We start from the raw sequence: 21,748 nt of genomic DNA, 5'->3' as shown, positions 1-21,748 counted from the left end.
GGTCTCCAAAACGTCTCCAGTCCACCTGTGGCTTCCACTAACTTTGCAACCTGTTTCACCTGCCTGACACCCGTGGCACGTGTGCTCTCCTGGACCTTGGGCTAGAGAGCTAAACAGTTGACCACCAATCTATTAAATGTCTAGGGAGTGATGATCAGACGTGCAAACTACTACTCCCATAGAAGATAATGGAGCACACATTGCTCAGGACTGGTGTTTGTCCCTGAGGTCAGACCCCCACCAGTGATCCTATGGGTAGGCGAAATATCACATTTAGAGCAAAATCGCCATTATAAGCAGTACCATGACTTCTTTTTTTCTAAAATAACATCCAGACACTGATCAGTGAATCAAAATGTGAAACCGTAAGCGACAGCTAAAAGGTGTGAACACTTTGTCACAACACTGAAGTCTCATGTGACAGAAAAGCTTTCATCTCCTCCGTACTGACCTTTCCTAGTCTTTCGATAGGACTCCACCTTCTAGGCTAAGAAATAGGTTTGCAAACATGATGATGGGAAGCACTTTATTCCAGTAAATGATGTGATCAGAAGACTATTGGAGATGAGCATCTCAAGTTGCCATGGAAACCATGAGAGCTGGAGCAGAAGGGGAAAAAAAAGAGGCCTGGCTCCTGCAAATCCGTCTAATACAGCAGAATTAACTGGAGTGAATGCATTCTGCAAGTGTAACCCATGCTGCCAGTCACCACCGAGGAGACTGCAGCTACAGAGCCACTGGCTTCAGCCTCATGCCTCTGTGCTCTGCCACTGACTAGTCACCCTCCTTCCTATTGCCAGCCAGCATCCTCCATACTGTGCACTGCCTCCTGCAAGAGTCATGGACCAGTCTGCCTGAGCTCCAAGCCCCTCATTGTGCCAGCACATGGGAAAGTGTGTGCTGCCAGTAATCCTCCTCTGTAGTCGCCACATTCACCAGCCAACATACATGTATTAGTTGCACTCCTTCCAGCCAACATATATGTAGTCGCACTCCTTCCCTCTATCTCTCCTCCCCTCCCCCACCTGGATCCCAGCACTGTGTACATGCTCTCTGCCTCATTCTCTCTCTCCCTCCATCTCTCCCCTTTTCTCTCGTGTACTTTTTTTTCACAGTGGTTTCTCCCAGTGACATAATAACAGGATGCTGAAGTCTTTCTCCTTTTCTGCAAAATATCCCCTCTTAAAATAAACGCCATTTCACAGAACCTTCCAGGGCATGAGGGAGAGAGGAGCTAAGACATCCAGGGATTTGTGAAGCATCTCCTGGTCCCCCTTATACACAGACATCCCCCATCAAAGCACACCTTATAACAAAGGTAAGAGGCTCGTGTCAATGGCATGGTACCTACTGGACCAGGCTGGCAGCTCCATGGCACCTTCCGACTATATGTCACCATCTGTATTTATGTATGCATGCATATACACACACTTATATATATACATTTATATATATTTATATCATTTTATGATTGTGTATATGCATGCTATGTATATATATAAATATATATATATATGCATTTTTATGATCTATGACATGTACATGATGTGAATGTTCTTGCTTTGTGCATGCTTTGTACGTATGCTTATTTATGTATTTGTTATCTTTTTGTAAATATTTAGATTTATTTTGAAAACAAACCTGTTTTAGAGCGTTCTGTACATTTATTGTTCCCAATAACATTACGATTCATTGTATTCCCTTCCTTTGATTAGAAATGGGCTTATCCTTTTTGGAAAAATGCAACAGATACTTAGTTGCATGTCTAACAATTGGCTTTATCTGGGATTTTAAAGAGGATTTAATAAATGCTGGCAATTATAGAGCGAGGCTTTTCATGTATGGGAAAATGGTATATGTGATGTATCTGCTTATATTAAAGGTAAGAAATAATAAATATATAGACACCATATAGAACCTGCTGCTGTGTGAAGCTGAGGGGTGTTCACACTATGACTTAATCTTGCCTTGGAGATTAGGATGGGTTTTTGGAAATTGGAAGTGATACATATATTGGCAATCTGTATATTGTATGGAAGAAGCAGTATAAGTATATAACCTAATTTCATATATATATATATATATATATATATATATATATATATATATATATATACAGTATATAGATATATACATCTATCTCTCTTATCTATATATATATTGCTATATATATATATGTATATATATATATATATATACATATATTGATGTATATATATATTGATATATGTATGAATATATATATATAAATAATTATATATATATATATATATATATATATATATATATATATATATATATATATATATAAATTCCTTCTAGAAGAAGGCTCAGGAAGCGGCTTTGTTTTATTTCCGTTGTCCCTCTGCCTCCTCCCAATCAGTGGTTTTTAATATACTGACATGATCTTTACCATGTAATAAAATGTACATGTGAAGGGAAAGTGCTCCGTCCGTCCCTGCAGCGTGCTCTGGGCAGGTGGCCACTGGTTTGCAGGAGAGGGGATTTAGGGATTTCACTTTCTCCAGAGAGATTGAAGGGCTTTACTGTTGGTGAGCTGTGTTTTTGCTTTGGTGGCAGCTGTGCATTGTTAATTAGGCTCCTATAGAAGCCTTAATATATACATGTTATATGCATTTTTTTTTATATATATATTTCTATATATCATATTCGCTATTCACTTTTTTGATACTCAGATTTTAATGCAAATGACAAATAATTTGCTACTAAATGTAGAAAATATTGCAAAATTAATAAACAAGGATTAGGTTTATTGAGAGCATATATGAGGATATGCTGCTGATTATTATGGATATATTACAATGCGTTAGGTGTATTTCTCATTTAATCAGATATCAGAATATATTGATAAATTATTAAAAATGTCATTGATTCCTTACACTTGAGATCCTTTCTCTTATGCTCTGGACCCCTGGGGTCCTGGCCTGAACCCAGCATTATTCCATATTTATCTATTTAATTGTCCTGTCTGCTATAGGACAGATACAAATCAATCGTTTCCACCAAGCAATAAATTAATAGGCCTTTTAAAATCCCATAGGAATATTAACTTGTGTTACCCATGCATTTTTCATGATAAACTGCAGCCCCCTACAGGATTTCAAGTGTTAATGAGGTCGCATTTCCCAATGATACCACATACCTCATATGTGTCTTATAACATCTTTTGTGCTTAGTTGTTCTCTAGGGCCATCAAATATTATTTCCATGTCATTCTATGGGCTGTAGGTGGACGTCAAAGATTTGTCTGTGTGATACGGTAACCAATGGCTCCTATTTCTGCTGCCAGGCTTTGTATGTTTTACAATGTTTGGTTAAAATACAAGTAAAAATGATAAAGTATAATAGTTCAACAAATGTAAAATAACGTATAGGAATAAAAGAGCCCAAATAGAACATGGAGTCTGGTGCTGCCTGTTACATACTACTGTACTGTGATCACCAGTTGCTACCTACCGAGGAAAAAGGTCAATAGAAATTGGTCATATTGGTCAGATTGTTTCTGCTTAAAATGATTCAATCCTATTTTGATACTTGTTTTTGGATTTTAAGGCAGACCACATCATCAGAAAGCTTACTCATGCATGATTATTTCCATTGATTGTGCTTGAGGGATTTTTTTTCCCCCTTTATCTTACCGTCAAAGCTATATATGTGTAGGAGTGACGTTAGGAACTACTTTATATTTAAAGGGCCACAAAATTGAAATTAATTGTCTGCTCTGGGCATTTCCTTTTCACAAGAGAGGGTCAATATCAGGATGGTGGGAACAATAGTGAAGAATGCTCCTGCGCTATCACAGGGGAAATTAAGAATTACACTTTTCTCTTTGAAATCAATGGGCTGTTCTTGTAATAAATGGATGTACGAGTCCACTGGATTGCAGATTGTCAATGTAGCTACTCCCAATCTGGCCAAACGACAAGAGGGCACAACTCGAGAGCCTTCTAATTATCAAGTTTTATGTCCCTTCTTAGAGAATTCTGAGTTAATAGAGAGGATTTCCCTATTAAAGATCTTCACTTTTGACCAAAATGTCTGTTCTTCTGGAGGACCTGTCTCATCGTTCATTATACAGATATTCCACAGATTCGAGCGTGTGCTCAATAATCCCTAATTTCCCCTGTGAAATAAACACTGCCGGACAGGTCTTCCTATAGATTACAGCTGATCACTGGAGGATCCAGGTGAAGGAAACTTTCTATTCAACTTGGACCTGCCCTGGTGTCATTTGACATAAGATCTCAGGCTTCATTAAGCCTTGTTCTTCTTCTGAGTTACTAAAAGGAAGGCCAGAAAAAATCCATGTCCTCACTATAACTGCTCGGCATGACATAGCTCTTGTTCTGGCAAAAAATGGAAGCTGGCACGTGTAGGTGGACTGTGCTGCGGGAATGAAGAGCCTTGGGATTCTAAAATACGTTTCTGCGCCAGATCGGCGCGTTTCTCAAGGTATAAAAACCATATCTCTTGTGCTGGAACATTGGGATACATATATGTAAAGTATACTAGTGAGTGTTCGATACAATAATTGTAATAATAACAATAGCTCAAAAACAATTCTTTATTAGTTTAGCGTCTCTTTCTGGCCCGCACAGCTTTGTATAGCTGCTTTGCTTTGGAGTCAGGTTAATTACCTTTATTGGAGACTCATCTGTGACTTAACTGGATCAAGAAACACTCTCTATGGCTGTAGTTTTATAGACACAGAACAATAACTTGAGTAATCATATTATGAACATCACTTCAATTATCTGAACACTACTGAATAACTTGATATTTAAAGGGGTATACCAATCTCCAAGATCCTATCCCAGTATGCAGTTAGTGTAATAATCTTAGCAAATGCCTCCAATTAGAAATGTAGTATAGTTCTTCTGATTCACTATGTCACTTACCTCATGCAGGGCATTGCAGTACCTTAGGTATCCATGGTTATGACTACTAACAGCTAAATAACTAATTGTCACTATATAAGTGGTCATAACCATGGATCCCTAGGGTACTGCAATGCCCTGCACGAGGTAAGTGACATAGTGAATCAGAAGAACTATACTACATTTCTATTTGGAGGTATTTGCTAATATTATTATTACACCTACTATATATTGAGATAGGATCTTGGAGATGGAAATACCCCTTAAATTTTTACAACCAATTAAAGGGACAGCATGGTGGCTCAGTGGTTAGCACTGTTGCTTTGCAGCACTGGCATCCTGGGTTCAATTCCTACAAAGGACAACATCTGCAAGGAGTTTGTATGTTCTGGTTTCCTCCGTGTTCTTCGGTTTCGTCCCACACTCCAAACACTTAATAATAGGGAGTTTAGATTGTGAGCCCCAATGGGGACAGTGCCCATAATGTCTGTAAAGCGCTGTGGAAATAATGGCGTTATATAAGTGAGTAAAAAAATAATTATTAAGGGGTTATATATCCAAGCTAACTGCTTAGGAAACAGTTCAGTATTGCCTAAAATATCTAAGGAACCATACACCTCGCTGCTCTAACTCAGACACTTTCCATATTCTTCGCCTGTTTCCACTCCCTGCCCCTGAGGATGTTCTCATCCTGGCCAATGTTGTGACCTGTTCTTGGCTTCAGTGATCACTTCTCCAAGTCGGGGACATCATTGCTAGAGCAGGAATTGGAGGCCAGCCAGGTTGGGAAGAGCTCAATCAAGACTGATAGGTGATTGGTATGATGAATAATGTTTCTTTTGTTTTTTAAGCCATTTCCAGGCCGTTTACAGAATGATTTTGGCTGCTTGGCTTACACCTTTAAAAACATTTAAAGGGGAATTGCAGTCAAAATGATTTTCTAGCATGTCTTTCTGAAGTTTTAAACATTCACTAATTTTAAGGATGAGTGGGTTCTGCAGTGAGCCCCTATTAAATAGCCTATGGAAAGGAACAACTCTAAATATATGGTAGATTTTAGAGACAGAAAATTCAGAAATACAAAAATGTTTCTCTTTATAGAGCTCTTTAATATTAAAATGAAATTTTACCAATGACAAAAGCGAGGCAGAATATCATATTGATTGGGATTCTGCTTAACAATGACACCAAGAACACTGAGCTGCATTTCTAAATCTGACACTATTTTTGGCTAAGCCCCGGGTGCATTAGGTCTATGGATATCGGCAAATTTAAAGCAACCTTCTTACAATCGAAAATGATCTTTACAGTAGATCTTTACGTTATACCTGATAAGTCATATAGATCAGACAGGTTCAATTTCCTTTCTACTCCCCTTTTCCGCCAATATATATAGTGTCATCTGCTTGGTATTATTAGACATCCTATAGGAACTCCAAATAAATGAAAGTTAAGAAAAGACTTATCCACACTGTTTCACAATCTGCTGATTTTTTTTTACAGCTCCTAAAAGAAAATCTTTCACATAGGAGTTAATATTTTCCTGATCCCTTGCATTTATTACCTTACGGATGGCTGGGAGGTGGGTTTCGCCAAGGGGCAGGATGTAATATTTCTGCTCTATTGCAGACTGAGTAAGGGAAAGAGATTCCTTTATCGGCCACTTATCTCACATCTACATGCAAGTTTTTGGGAAGGAAGAATGGTCAAATGACTGATCTCCATAAGTACACACAAAGTCTTTATTTATTTTTTTATTAGCAGATTTTTTTAAAAATGTAACGTTCTTTTAATTGACGGTCTTTAGACTACAGTCAGAATGTTCTGAAAATGAATGAAATCAATATTCAATTTCCCAAATACTCCTAGAATGACTTTTCCTTTTTGGTCTTCTACATAGTTCATGTGAAAGGCGCTATTAATGAATATTTCATATTCATTTATAAGTAAAATGAGCAGTAATGATGTAAGTTGAGTCATACAACTACATAGCACAATTACCTTCTACTGAATTGCAATTTCTAGATAAAACTGAAAAATATTTAGATTTGAGAGTCCTCAGTGGTTGATACCTTTTCACTGAGGACTCTCAATTTTAAATATTTGTCTATTTACTGGCTAACACGGTACAAATATATATATCTATACTAGCTGTACTACCCGGCTTTGCCCGGGTTAATAACTGCTGTTAGCAAAATAGAATGTGTTAACAAAAATGCATTCTAATCTCCACACAAAAACCACAAAACAAATAGATAGAAATGTAATTATTAAAAGGCAAAAACTAAGCTAATAGAAGCATTTCACAACATATATTTCAACACCAGAGATATTCCACACAGATTTAACTAAATTGGCCAAGTAATGTGAAGTAATCTTCTACTCCTTATTTGAGAGCCTTTTGATAAACGACATTCTTAGTTTTTCCTTCAGGTGCAAACACGAACAGATTTTTGGCTGTTCCAACTCTTGAACAGGCCACATAAAGTTGACCATGAGAAAAGCATGGAGATTGTAAATCGATTCCAACTACTTTCAAGACTGTCCCTGAGCCTTGTTGATGGACATAGCAAATGCCTGTCGAACAGGAAACTGGAGGCGTTTAAATCAAAAGGCAAATCAGATGGAATGAGAGGAATTGTTGGAATGAAAACATCTTCTCCTGTGGCACATCCTGTCAAAATGGTTGCCTCAATTACATGTGGAAACAGGTTCTTAATCAAGAGTCTTGTTCCATTACACAGCTTTGGTGGATCCAAATTTCTCAATAGCAGAATAGGTGCTCCAGGTTTTAGAAAGAGCTTGTGAGGAGGAAGTCCTTGTGCTTTGTTTTACTGAGAATGTCCTTTGTTGCTTATATTAACCAATCACAGCTCAGATTAATTAACTGTAGCAAAATAGAAGCTGAGCTGTGATTGGTTGCTATTGGCAATCTTTGTGAGATGAGTTTTGTGTGTGCTGAGGGTGGTATATGTGTTCAAGCACGTGGTAGTGTGTGGCGCATTTTGTGTTCATATCCCCGTGTGTGGTGAGTATGAGTATCCCATGTCGGGGCCCCACCTTAGCAACTGTACGGTATATACTCTTTGGCGCCATCGCTCTTATTCTTTAATTCTCCCTTGTTCACATGTGGCAGCTGTCAATTTGCCTCCAACACTTTTCCTTTCACTTTTTCCCCATTATGTAGATAGGGGCAAAATTTTTTGGTGAATTGAATCGCGCGGGGTTAAAATTTTGCCTCACAACATAGCCTATGACGCTCTTGGGGTCCAGACATGTGACTGTGCAAAATATTGTGGCTGTAGCTGCGATGGTGCAGATGCCAATCCTGGACATACACACATACATACATACATACAGTACAGACCAAAAGTTTGGACACACCTTCTCATTTAAAGATTTTTCTGTATTTTCATGACAATGGAAATTGTACATTCACACTGAAGGCATCAAAACTGTGAATTAACACATGTGGAAATATATATTTAACAAAAAAGTGTGAAACAACAGAAAATATGTCTTATATTCTAGGTTCTTCAAAGTAGCCACCTTTTGCTTTCATGACTGTTTTGAACACTCTTAGCATTCTCTTGATGAGCTTCAAGAGGTAGTTACCGGAAATGGTCTTCCAACAATCTTGAAGGAGTTCCCAGAGATGCTTAGCACTTGTTGGCCCTTTTGCCTTCACTCTGCGGTCCAGCTCACCCCAAGCCATCTCGATTGGGTTCAGGTCTTGTGACTGTGGAGGCCAGCTCATCTGGCGTAGCACCCCATCACTCTCACTCTTGGTCAAATAGCCCTTACACAGCCTTGAGGTGTGTTTGGGGTCATTGTCCTATTGAAAAATAAATGATGGTCCAACTAAATGCAAACCGGATGGGATATCATGCCGCTGCAAGATGCTGTGGTATCCATGCTGGTTCAGTATGCCTTCAATTTTGAATAAATCCCCAACAGTGTCACCAGCAAAGCACCCCCACACCATCACACCTCCTCCTCCATGCTTCATGGTGGGAACCAGGCATGTAGAGTCCATCCGTTCACCTTTTCTGCGTCGCACAAAGACACGGTGGTTGGAACCAAAGATCTCAAATTTGGACTCATCAGACCAAAGCACAGATTTCCACTGGTCTAATGTCCATTCCTTGTGTTCTTTAGCCCAAACAAGTCTCTTCTGCTTGTTGCCTGTCCTTAGCAGTGGTTTCCTAGCAGCTATTTTACCATGAAGGCCTGCTGCACAAAGTCTCTTCTTAACAGTTGTTGTAGAGATGTGTCTGCTGCTAGAACTCTGTGTGGCATTGACCTGGTCTCTAATCTGAGCTGCTGTTAACCTGCAATTTCTGAGGCTGGTGACTCGGATAAACTTATCCTCAGAAGCAGAGGTGACTCTTGGTCTTCCTTTCCAGGGGCGGTCCTCATGTGAGCCAGTTTCTTTGTAGCGCTTGATGGTTTTTGCAACTGTACTTGGGGACACATTAAAAGTTTGCCCAATTTTTCAGACTGACTGACCTTCATTTCATAAAGTAATGATGGCCACTCGTTTTTCTTTACTTATCTGCTTTTTTCTTGCCATAATACAAATTCTAACAGTCTATTCAGTAGGACTATCAGCTGTGTATCCACCAGACTTCTGCACAACACAACTGATGGTCCCAACCCCATTTATAAGGCAAGAAATCCCACTTATTAAACCTGACAGGGCACACCTGTGAAGTGGAAACCATTTCCAGTGACTACCTCTTGAAGCTCATCAAGAGAATGCCAAGAGTGTGCAAAGCAGTCATCAAAGCAAAAGGTGGCTACTTTGAAGAACCTAGAATATAAGACATATTTTCAGTTGTTTCACACTTTTTTGTTAAGTATATAATTCCACATGTGTTATTTCATAGTTTTGATGCCTTCAGTGTGAAAGTACAATTTTCAAAGTCATGAAAATACAGAAAAATCTTTAAATGAGAAGGTGTGTCCAAACTTTTGGTCTGTACTGTACATACACACACACACACACACATTCAGCTTTATATATATATATATATATATATATATATATATATATATATATATATATATATATATATGTTTTCCCTGTAGATAAAACGGCTAAGCTTCGAATGTTTGTCGTGATAGAACATGTTGATGGCACACTGGAAGCCGTGAACAGCTACACGGGCCAACATGTATGAGCATACTAAGGTCTCCGCCTGAAACCCTATTTACTAAACCTTTCTATTTTTCTACCCACTTCACTTTAGGAGTCTTTGCTCTTGCATTCATCTGATTATTATGGAATACAAAGCTTTGCTAAAAATACCCAGCTGCTTTCTAGGCCCATGTTATTGAGGAACAATTTCAACATATACTAATTGTTATCAAGAAAAAAAAAGATTTTTGGAATGAAAATTGTGATTTATTTAAACAGTCAGTTAAAGGATCAGTAACACAAAGCTACAATAGCCAGAGGTCTGTAGGGTCTCCCCACCCAGTGGCCTAGTATAAAAATGACCTAGAAAAAAAAAGAGTGAAACACAGTACCTTCTAGCGCCCAACTAGTACCAACCCACCACAGAGCCGCTCACTTAGAAGGTTTTAAAAGGAGCAAGCACAACACTAGGGGATAGCATATGGTATAGGTCCAAGTACATGAAGAACCACTAGTGATGTCTGGGCATCCATGCAAATTAACATGAAGTCCAGAGGAACATACCGAGCCTTGGGAACTACTGGCTGATGAAGTGAAGATGGAATACAGAGTAGATAAAGTTAGAGATATAACAGTTATGGAACATGATTCAATGACAGACTGGCGCCTGATGATCCTTCTGGATTTACTTTGTATTCCATCTGGACTTCACCATCTAATAACACTCGAGGCTCATTTTTGTCTGGACTTCAGTGACTTAGCATGGGTAGTGCCTCAGGGGCTGTTGCGTTGGGTACCAAATTCTATTACCACAAAATAATGTAATAATGTGGCGCTCGGACACTGTAAGTGCCAGACAGGCAGCCGGCGAGCTGAACAGCAACTAAGATGAATTTGCTATCATCAGCTGCACCCTGCATAGGCAACTGCTAAGATGACAGTGTTCTCAGCCTAATAAACTGAGCTTTGTCATCTTGGCTTCTGCCTAAGCAAAGCATAGCAGCCAATAACAATCTCTTTTGATTGCTGTGTTATGCAAAGGCAGCAACCAAAATGAGAGAGGCTGAGCAGCTTCTAGTTTTTTTTTTATATTTTATTCTTTCTTAGGTTAGTCCCCTTATGTCTAGAGAAATTGAACGTGAAATCATTTGATTGATTGTACTATATACTATATTGCAGTATAGGAGACATGACAGTCTCATTTGAAGCTCAGCCCCCAGCTGCCAATCCATTGGCACCTTCCATTTGCATTGCAAGTGGGTGACGAACACCAGAATGATTATTTCACTCTATTGCCCCATGTAAATGCCGCGATCAGAGATTGACAGAGGAATTTAAATGGCTAAACAGCAGTGATCTGTACTGGCTCTGATTACTGCTGTTAGATGAATGTGCCAACTGTATAACACAGTCGCCACTAGCCCGCTATATAAAGGGGTTATCCCCTGAGTTCGCTTCATACATCCTCACCCAACATGTAACGTACCATTTACGTCACATGTTGGAAAGGGTTTAAAGAAGACCTTTCACCAAATGTTCCTTGTTTAGCTGGACACACAATGTAATAGGTGCTGCAGAGGAGAATAAAATGTTTTCTTTTTTTTTTATTTCACATTTCTGTTGCAATGATATTAGCAATCCAAATATTTGCCCCCCTAGCAATTTTTTTTTCAATCTAAGCAGACATTATCAGAGAGATTTTCTGAGGGCATGTACTTCTTCCTCTTTCTTTCTGATACATAGTGGCAGCTAGTTTCCACCCACTAGCTCAGAGACAACTATCAAAAAATAACAATAGTGGAGTTTCCTTGAGGTAAAAAGAAGATAAAATAATGCTTTCTGAATGTAGTACAATTAAAATTGTTACAACTAGTGATAGGGTATTTTTCACCTGGTGTATTGGGCACATATGGGCACAACTCCAAAACACATAAACTATTCAATAGGCACAGCTGACCTGGTGTGATGTTGGAAAATCCTCCAAGGGAGGTGTGACAGTGCGTAATTAAGGTGAATGGCGCTCCCATGGTAACATATGTGGCGTATAAATATAATACCTATACCTGGTCACAATACCAATATATTGATACTACTTTTATCTTACACATTCGCTACCACGTAAGCGCCATTCATCTGGTATCTCCACCCTAACTAATAAAAATAGCTACAGCATAAGGAGGAGAAAACTAGTAAACATGGATACAAACAAGTAATGACCTTAAATCATGTTATTATATGTAATAATTATATTATGTACACACAAGACAACTTATTGTGAAAAGTCACCTGAAACAAAGGGTACTCTTGCAGGGAAATTACTGGCTACCTACAGTATAAATGATTAAACTAGCAAATACTAAATACAGTCTGCCCAAACTGAAATGTATGTGTAGTGCACCCTTCTTCTGACCACTAGCTGAAACAATCCGCATCAAGGCAATTTCTGTATATCTGATGGCTCTTTGTGAATGCTGATATATTGGGAACCAGCAGATATAAAGGGTTTTCTATATAGCAGTCCGTTTCATTTGATAGACAGAAGCAGTGCTGCCTGTAGCTTTCATAGTACTGGACAGCTGCAGACAATCAAACCACTAGTATATTTCTCTGCAAAAGAATTGTATTTACAAAGCTTACTGTCACATGTGTATCTGAACATACTGCTACCTCCTCTGCCCTGGTCACTAGGTGGCACCTAACTACTGTTGGATTATGGCAGCATGTGGTTGTTGCTGAGACTAGTTGTACCTTTCCTTTCCACCTGTGTTGTACGGCTGTGAGCTGGTAATGTAATTAGCTATTTGCTGGGAGCCATGGATGATGTTTCTTTCCATATAAAGCCCAGCAGACAGCTCTGACTGCCATTTATTCCATTCAGCTTCACAGTTCTGATCCAATGCTCCTGAAGTGCTGTTTTTTTATCCTGTTTTTTGACCTCCGCTTGTGTTTTGACCTCCGCTTGTGTTTTGACCACCCACTTGCTTTCCGATTTTGTCACTGACTTGACCCTTTAGTTTCGTCCCAAAATAACGACCCTTCTTGCTGCCAACTTGCTCCATCAGTAAGCATCCTACTCTTTGGTCCCAGCCCAGGGGTCCCAATGTAAGTCCAGATCCATGTACAGGTGTTAATGGGTGAAGGCCATGTTCAAGGCAACCCCAAGAATTTGGTAAACGGAGTGGTTTGCGCCAAGCCTGTCTGTGTAAACCCTACTAACAGCTGCCAGACTATCATGAACAGTGTTCCCTTTACAGTTACAAGATGGCGATGAGAGTACTAGTTTATACAAGTATATACAAATTCATATGACATTGTGTTCTCTCTCATTTTTTGGGCTGGAGACCAGAGGTTTCATTGGTTCTTCCATAATTAAAAGTCTATATTGCAAAGTTGTTCTTGTTTTGACCAGACCAGCTGCTCATTAATGCTGGGACCTCTGGATTTCTTAGATTTCCTATTATAGGAACACATAACTTTTACTTTTTTTACACTGTTTGCAGATTTTCAATTTTGATCGAATGTCAGATTAGCAGAACAATTTACTGTTGACAGCTTTCAAAAGTGAATGGGTGGGTATGTGCTATGTAGATGATGAATACCTTGACACAGTCACGCATACAAATTCTTTCCTATAAGTGATAAAATTCTACAGCACTTCAACTGGACAAATAATCCAAATAATATATTTCTATAAGATTTAAATATGCCATATGAATCATGTACTGAAATTATAAAGTGTAGTACCATTCAGAACAACCAAATAAAATGAACTATCTTTATTAATTTATCACAAGCAAAATGATATGATACTAAAAATGATGATAAAAATAAATGAGTCATTAAATATACATTAATGCCAGAGCCGGATCAAGGTGGATGTGGACCCTTGGGAAAAAAAATTGATGAAGGTCCTCTTGAAATGTCGGATATTTACAGGGCAAATCTTTTTTCACCTGGGAGAAACGTCTTGTCAGATATTATTTGCAGCTGCCAATGGATGTAAATTATTGGATATATTTTACTTCTTAGTACAGGCAAATATGACAATAAAGCTTTTTTAAGGAGAGTCTCATTTCAGAGCAGTGAGTACAGGACATCGCCAGTCCCCGTCGGAGACCGAATAAACAATTACATCTAGTGACTAACAGTTGACCTCAACTTTTATCGCTTTTTTGTCTTCCTTCTCCATTTGACCCAGACAAGTATAGAAGCTCATTCCAGCTAGCAAGTGGCTGTGCAGATTTTGTGGTCTAAGCATTTCTGTCTCTTTTTCTTTATACCACAAACCGCTCATGACAGCCATACATTTCTTACCTTATGCCTGATTAATCACCTTTATGGCAGCCACCATTCCTCTATGACAGCTACAGATGCCCTGTCTTGACAACCACAGATGCTCCATGTTTAGCCCACGCTTAACTCATGCTCCGGACTTGGTTTGTTCTTGTCAAACACAGTAACTCGTGTCAATACTGACATTATTTATTCTTGACAAACAGAGCAAAGTGTCCTTTGCATTTCTCACATACATTTATGTATACAGTATATCATAAAAGTGAGTACACCCCTCACATTTTTGTAAATATTTTATTATATCTTTTCATGGGACAACTTTGAAGATATGACACTTTGATAAAATGTAAAGTAGTCAGTGTATAGCTTGTGTAACAGTGCAAATTTGTTATGCCCTCTAAATAACTCAACACATAGCCATTAATGTCTGAACAAAAGTGAGTACGCCCCTAAGTCAAAATGGCCAAATTGTGCCCAATTAGTCATTTTCCGTCCCCGATGTTATGTGACTCATTAGTGTTACAAGGTCTCAGGTGTGAATGGGGAGCAGGTGTGTTAAATTTGGTGTTATCGCTCTCACACTCTCTCACACTGGTCACTGGAAGTTCATCATGGCACCTCACGGCAAAGAACTCTCTGAGGATCTGAAAAACACAATTGTTGCTGTAAATGAAGATGGCGTAGGCTATAAGAAGTTTGCCAACACCCTGAAACTGAGCTGCTGCACAAGGGCCAAACGAAACAGCAGTTTAATAAGACAGGTTCCTCTCAAAACTGGCCTCGCCATTGTCAACCAAAGAAGTTGAGTGCACGTTCTCAGCGTCATATCCAGAGGTTGTCTTTTCAAAATAGACGTGAATGCTTCCAGCATTGCTGCAGAGGTTAAAGGGGTGGGGGGTCAGCCTGTCAGCACTCAGACCATACACCGCACACTGCATCAAATTGGTCTGCATGGCTGTCATCCCCGAAGGAAGCCTCTTCTAAAGATGATGCACAAGAAAGCCGCAAACAGTTTGCTGAAGATAAGCAGACTAGCGACATGGACTACTGGAATCATGTCCTGTGGTCTGATGAGACCAAGAGAAACTTATTTGGTCCAGATGGTGTCAACTGTGTGTGGCTGCAACCAGACGAGGAGAACAAAGACAATACACAATGTTTTGACTACAGTCAAGCATGGTGGTGGGAGTGTCATGGTTTGGGGCTGCATGAGTGCTGCCGTCTGAAGGAAGCTACAGTTCATTGATGAAAACATGAATGTGAACATGTACTGTGACATACTGAAGCAGAGCAGGATCCCCTCCCTTTGTAAACTGGGCCACAGGGCAGTATTCCAACACGATAACGACCCCAAACATCTCCAAGACGACCACTACCTTTCTAAAGAAACTGAGGATAAAGGTGCTGGACTGGCCAAGCATGTCTCCAAACCAAAACCATATTGAGCATCTGTGGGGCATCCTCAAACAAAAGGTGGAGGAGTGCAAGGTCTCTAACATCCACCAGCTCTGAGATGTTGTCATGGACGAGTGGAAGAGGATTACAATGGCAACCTGTGAAGCTCTAGTGACCTCCATGCCCAAGAGAGTTAAGGCAGTGGTTGAAAATAATGGTGGCCATATAAAATATTGACACTTTGGACACAATTTGTCCATTTTCACTTAGGGGCGTACTCACTTTTGTTGCCAGTGGTTTAGACATTAATGGCTGTGTGTTGAATTATTAAGAGGGCACACCAAATTTCCACTGTTATACAAGCTGCACACTGACTACTTTACATTGTATCAAAGTGTCAGATCTTCAGAGTTGTCATATGAAAAGATATAATAAAATATTTACAAAAACGTGAGGGGTGTACTAATTTTTGTGATATATTTGAATATATAAAGTGCATTGAAAAAGTATTCATAACCCATGAACTTTTCCACATTTTTTCACCCACAAACTTAAATGTATTTTATTTTGATTTTATGTGATATACCAACACAAAGTAGAAAGTATTTGTGAAGTGTAAAGGAAATGATACAGGGTTTTCTAATTATTTGAAAAATATAAATCTGGAAATTGTGACGTACATTTGTATTTAGCTCTCCTGAGTCAATACTTTGCAGGACCACCTTTCCCTGCAATTACTGCTGCAAGTCTTTTGGGGTCTGTCTCTACCAGCTTTGTACATCTAGAGGTAACATTTTTGCACGCTCGCTCTAGCTCAGTAAGATTGGATGGAGATGTCTGTGAACAACAATTTTCAAGTCTTGCCACAGATTCTCAAAGGGATTTAGGTCTGGACTGTCACTGGGCCATTCACACACATGAATATGCTTTGATCTAAGCCATTTCATGTATAGGTTTGTTGTCCTGCTAGAAAGTGACCCTATGCCCAGTCTCTACTCTGCTTTACTCTTCTCCACAACTTTATACCTGACCTGTCTGGTGTGTTCCTTGGTTTTCATAATGCTGTTTGATACCAAATGGTCACAAACAAATCTCTGAGCCTCTGAGGCCTTCACAGAACAACTGTAGTTATACTGAGAATAAATTACACACAGGTGGACTCAATTGCTAATTATGTGACTTCTGGAGGCAATTGGTTACTCAGGATTTTATTTAGTGGTATCAGACTATAGGAGGCTGAATATAAATGCATATCACAATTTTAACATTCATATTTTGAAATTAGAAAACAATGTATTATTTCCTTTACGTTTCACAAATACTTGCTACTTTGTTTTGGTATATCACATAAAATCCCAATAAAATACATTGACGTTTGCGGGTATAATGTGAGAAAATGTGAAAAGTTTGTGGGATATGAATACATTTTCCAGGCACTATATATATATATATATATATATATATATATATATATATATATATATATATATATATATGTATATATATATGTGTGTATGTATATATATATATATATATGTATATATATATATACTTACAAAATAAATGGTGTAATCCCTGCAGGAAGTATACACTGGCAAAGTACTGAAGGAAAACATAGGAAAAATGTTCCAGCACATGAAGTGTTGAGGGAGTTAATCAGCCATGTTTAGTGCTAGGTTGATTAAACACCTGTAGAGAGGAAGGAGGTCAGAGGATAAATTCTCAGACTTTTAGAGCATTTGGTGTGCAGGGCGCCAGGAGGTAAAGTTCTCCAGCTGTTTTTGTCATGTGAAGGAAAGATAAACCTTGCTTTGTTTGTTCCTGAAGTGGGCAGTTTCCTGTAGCAACAAGGACTGTGCCATACATTTTGTTTTGTTTTCCTGTTAGGCCGGGAAGGCCATGTTTGTTTTGCTAACATTGCCATGGTTTATGCAGTTCCCTTAATAAACTACAGAATATTTAAAGAGACAGTGTTCCTGTATCTACCTCTATGTGCAACCAAATGAGCCGATCTACCACAGTCGGTGTTAGAAGTGTGGGCAAGATCCCCAGGAACCAAGAGTGAAGGCTGAAGACAAACTACAGTGGGGAAAAAAGTATTTAGTCAGCCACCAAATGTTCAAGTTCTCCCACTTAAAAAAAGATGAGAGAGTTTTCTCATTTTGTCTCTCATGGTTGAGGTCTACCTATGATGTCAATTACAGGCCTCTCTCATCTTTTTAAGTGAGAGAACTTGCACAATTGGTGGCTGACTAAATACTTTTTTTCCCCACTGTATGTGTCCTGGGTGAAGGCGGCTGTGAGGATAGAACAGGGGTCAGACAAAATGGAGGAGCTGATCAAGCACCTGGTCCAAAGCCAGCACAAACAGCACCTGCAAAAGCTGCAGCAGCACCGGGAGCAGCTACAGCAGCATCAGCAACAACTGCAGCAGCACCAAGAGCAGCAGCAGCAACAGAAGGAACCGGAAGCAGCAGCAGCAACAGCTGGCACAGCAGGAGACAAGTAAGTTGCTTATGCAACAGCTCCAACAGTACCAGCAACAGAGTTGACAACATCAGCAGCAGCAGATTGATTTACTCAGAGAGGTGGTTCGTGGCATGGCAACAGCTCCGGCTCCAATGTCAGCTGATGATTTCTCTGTCCATAAGATGGTGAGGATTGTCTTGCAGAAAATGACCCCGGGTGACGACAAAGAGGTTTCGTGCCCACGTAGTGTTTTTGAAGCGTTATTGCGGCGTTTTTACGGCTGCGAACACGCTTGTAAAACAGTCTGCCATGCAAAGCAATGTGAATTCGGATGTGCTGTGCACATGATGGGCTAATTTGTGCGCCGAATTCGCATTGCGTTGCAAAACGCAGCATGACCATTTCTACCGCGATAACGCTGCAAATTCGCAGCCATTGAGGAACATTGAAGCGCAGCAAACCCGCAGGTATATGTGGATTTGCTGCGTTTCAATTACATTCAATGGCCGCGAATTTGCAGCGTAATCGCGGTGCGTGTGGTACCCGGGATGAAGAGAAGACTACAACTCCTCTTCATCCCGGCTATCACGCGGTGAAAAAAAGAAATAAAAAAGTTAAAAATAAACAAAACCTGTATATTCACCTCTCCGGCAGCCCCCGGTCTGCTCCCGGCCACGTCCTCTCTGCTTGGCGTCCCGCAGTGTACTGTCAGGACCTGCGGTGATGTCATTTAGTCAGCTGATGGTCACGTGACCACTGACGTCGGCGGTCAGGTGATGTTCGCGTGACCATCAGCTGACTAAATAACGTCACCGCAGGTCCTCACAGTATACCGCGGGACACCGAGGAGAGTGGACGCCGCCGGGAGCAGACTAGAGAGGTGAGTACACATTTTTTTTTTTATTTTTAATGTTTTAATTCTCTTTTTTTTACTATAGATGCTGCATTTAAAGCATCAGTTGTTCACACATTATAAATCCATGCCGGTTGCATGGATTTATATTGTGTGACCAACTAGTCAAGCACTTTTCCAAGTGATGCTCAAAATCGCTTGGAAAACTGCTTGAAAAAACGCATGCGAAAACGCATGTAAAAACGCTGAAAAAACGCTTCTCTCTGGCAGAAAAAACGCATGTAAATCTGCATGCATTTTTTTCTGCCAGAGAGAGGCAAAAACGCTCTGTATCAAATCTGCTACGTGGGCACATAGCCAGAGGCCTTTGAACCTTTTTTTAATATTGTCATGGTTTATGCAGTTCTCCTAATAAACCACAGAAAATGTAAAAAGGCAGTGTTCCTGTGTCTACTTCTATGTGCAACCAAGAGAACCAATCTACCACTACACTGTGTTCCAAATTATTATGCAAATAATATTTTCTCAGATTTTCCCAAATTACCTATATGAGTTGCAGTCATTGTAATTTTCCAGTCAAATAACTATTAGAGTACAATTGAAAGGTTTTTGTACAAACTGCCTTTGATGGGACGTGGCATTATCATGCATGAAATGATCTCGATGGTCCAGATGGATGGAGTGCAGGATGGCTAGTTGATGGACACCCCATGCAAACACAGCTACGGCACTAACAAGGAGGAGGTGGAGTAATGTTTTGTGCTGGAATCATGGGGAGAGAGATTGTCGGCCCTTTTAGGATCCCTGAAGGGGTAAAGATGAACTCCATAATGTATGTTGAGTTTCTCAAACAGCACTTCCTTCCATGGTTCAAGAAGAAGAACCGTGCATTCCGCAGCAAGATCATTTTCATGCATGATAATGCCCCGTCTCATGCTGCACATAACACATCTGCATCTCTGGCTGCTATGGGCATAAAAGGGGACAAACTTATGGTGTGGCACCCATGCTCCCCTGACCTCAACCCCATTGAGAACCTCTGGAGCATCATCAAAAGGAGTGTCTATGATGGCGGGAGGCAGTTCACATCTAAGCAACAGCTCTGGGAGGGTATTCTGTCCTCATGAAAAACAATTGAAGCAGAAACCATCCAAAACCTGACAAATTCAATGGACGAGAGAGTTCAGAAGCTCCTTTCGAACAAGCGGTCCTATGTGCAAATGTAACATCACCTAGAATAAAGTTTTGAGTTGAAAACTGTTTGATTTCAGTTTGTAATAACCTGCTAATGCTTATAATTTCAAAAATGACCATTTTTTTATACTTTATTAAAATGAAAAGGTTGAAAATTCTGCTGTGCATAATAATTTGAAACATGCATTTTGAGTGCAGTTTGAGTTTTTTATTTTTTAAAAAATATACTGTTATCATAGGCAGTTTGTACAGAAACCTTTCAATTGTACTCTAATAGTTATTTGACTGGAAAATTACAATGACTGCAATTCATATAGTTAATTTGGGAAAATCTGAGAAAATATTATTTGCCTAATAATTTGGAACAAAGTGTATATATAAAAATGGTAATAGTAAACATATAAATATATATATACCCTCTGCCGTATTCATATGTCGAAGGATTATATAATTTGTTTTGTAAAAATATGTGGGCCTCAATAGCTACAGTGCTGGCCAAAAGTATTGGCACCCCTGCAATTCTGTCAGATAATACTCAGTTTCTTCCTGAAAATGATTGCAATCACAAATTCTTTGGTATTATTCTCTTCATTTAATTTGTCTTCAATGAAAAAAAACACAAAAAGAATTGTCCTAAAGCCAAATTGGATATAGTTCCACACCAAACCAACAAAGGGGGTGTACAAAAGTATTGGCAGCCTTTCAAAAATCATGTGATGCTTCTCTAATTCGTGTAATTAACAGCACCTGTAACTTACCTGTGGCACCTAACAGGTGTTGGCAATAACTAAATCACTCTTGCAGCCAGTTAACATGGATTAAAGTTGACTCAACCTCTGTCCTGTGTCCTTGCGTGTACCACATTGAGCATGGAGAAAAGAAAGAAGACCAAAGAACTGTCTGAGAACTTGAGAAACCAAATTGTGAGGAAGCATGAGCAATCTCAAGGCTACAAGTCCATCTCCAAAGACCTGAATGTTCCTGTATCTTCCATGCGCAGTGTCATCAAGAAGTTTAAAGCCCATTGCACTGTGGCTAACCTCCCTAGATGTGGACGGGAAAGAAAAATTGACGAGAGATTTCAACGCAAGATTGTGCAGATGGTGGATAAAGAACCTCGACTAACATCCAAACAAGTTCAAGCTGCCCTGCAGTCCGAGGGTACAGCAGTGTCAACCCGTACTATCCGTCGGCGTCTGAATGAAAAGGGACTGTATGGTGGGATACCCAGGAAGACCCCACTTCTTACCCCGAGACATAAAAAAGCCAGGCTGTAGTTTGCCAAAACTTACCTGAGAAAGCCTAAAACATTTTGGAAGAATGCTCTCTGGTCAGATGAGACAAAAGTAGAGCTTTTTGGGAAAAAGCATCAACATAGAGTGTACAGGAAAAAAAAGAGGCATTCAAAGAAAAGAACACGGTCCCTAGAGTCAAACATGGCGGAGGTTCCCTGATGTTTTGGGGTTGCTTTGCTGCCTCTGGCACTGGACTGCTTGACCGTGTGCA

At 39.6% G+C, this 21,748-nt stretch overlaps 1 protein-coding gene across 2 annotated transcripts in view; it reads left to right on the top strand.

Annotated features, from left to right (window-relative positions):
- The first annotated feature begins 1,007 nt into the window (after positions 1 to 1,007).
- Positions 1,008 to 21,748, top strand: part of CACNG8 (calcium voltage-gated channel auxiliary subunit gamma 8) — a 272,197-nt gene continuing 251,456 nt past the window's right edge. For both annotated transcript variants that reach the window (XM_073656291.1, XM_073656292.1), the window contains exon 1: positions 1,008 to 1,318. The gene's annotated coding sequence lies outside the window, so the exon portion shown is untranslated. The remainder of the gene's footprint in view (positions 1,319 to 21,748) is intronic.

The sequence above is a fragment of the Phyllobates terribilis genome, unplaced genomic scaffold, assembly GCF_046119375.1.
Source record: "Phyllobates terribilis strain yellow unplaced genomic scaffold, ASM4611937v1 Scaffold_12__6_contigs__length_324123572, whole genome shotgun sequence".
Lineage (NCBI taxonomy): Eukaryota > Metazoa > Chordata > Amphibia > Anura > Dendrobatidae > Phyllobates > Phyllobates terribilis.
This window is presented reverse-complemented; position numbering and strand designations above follow the sequence as displayed.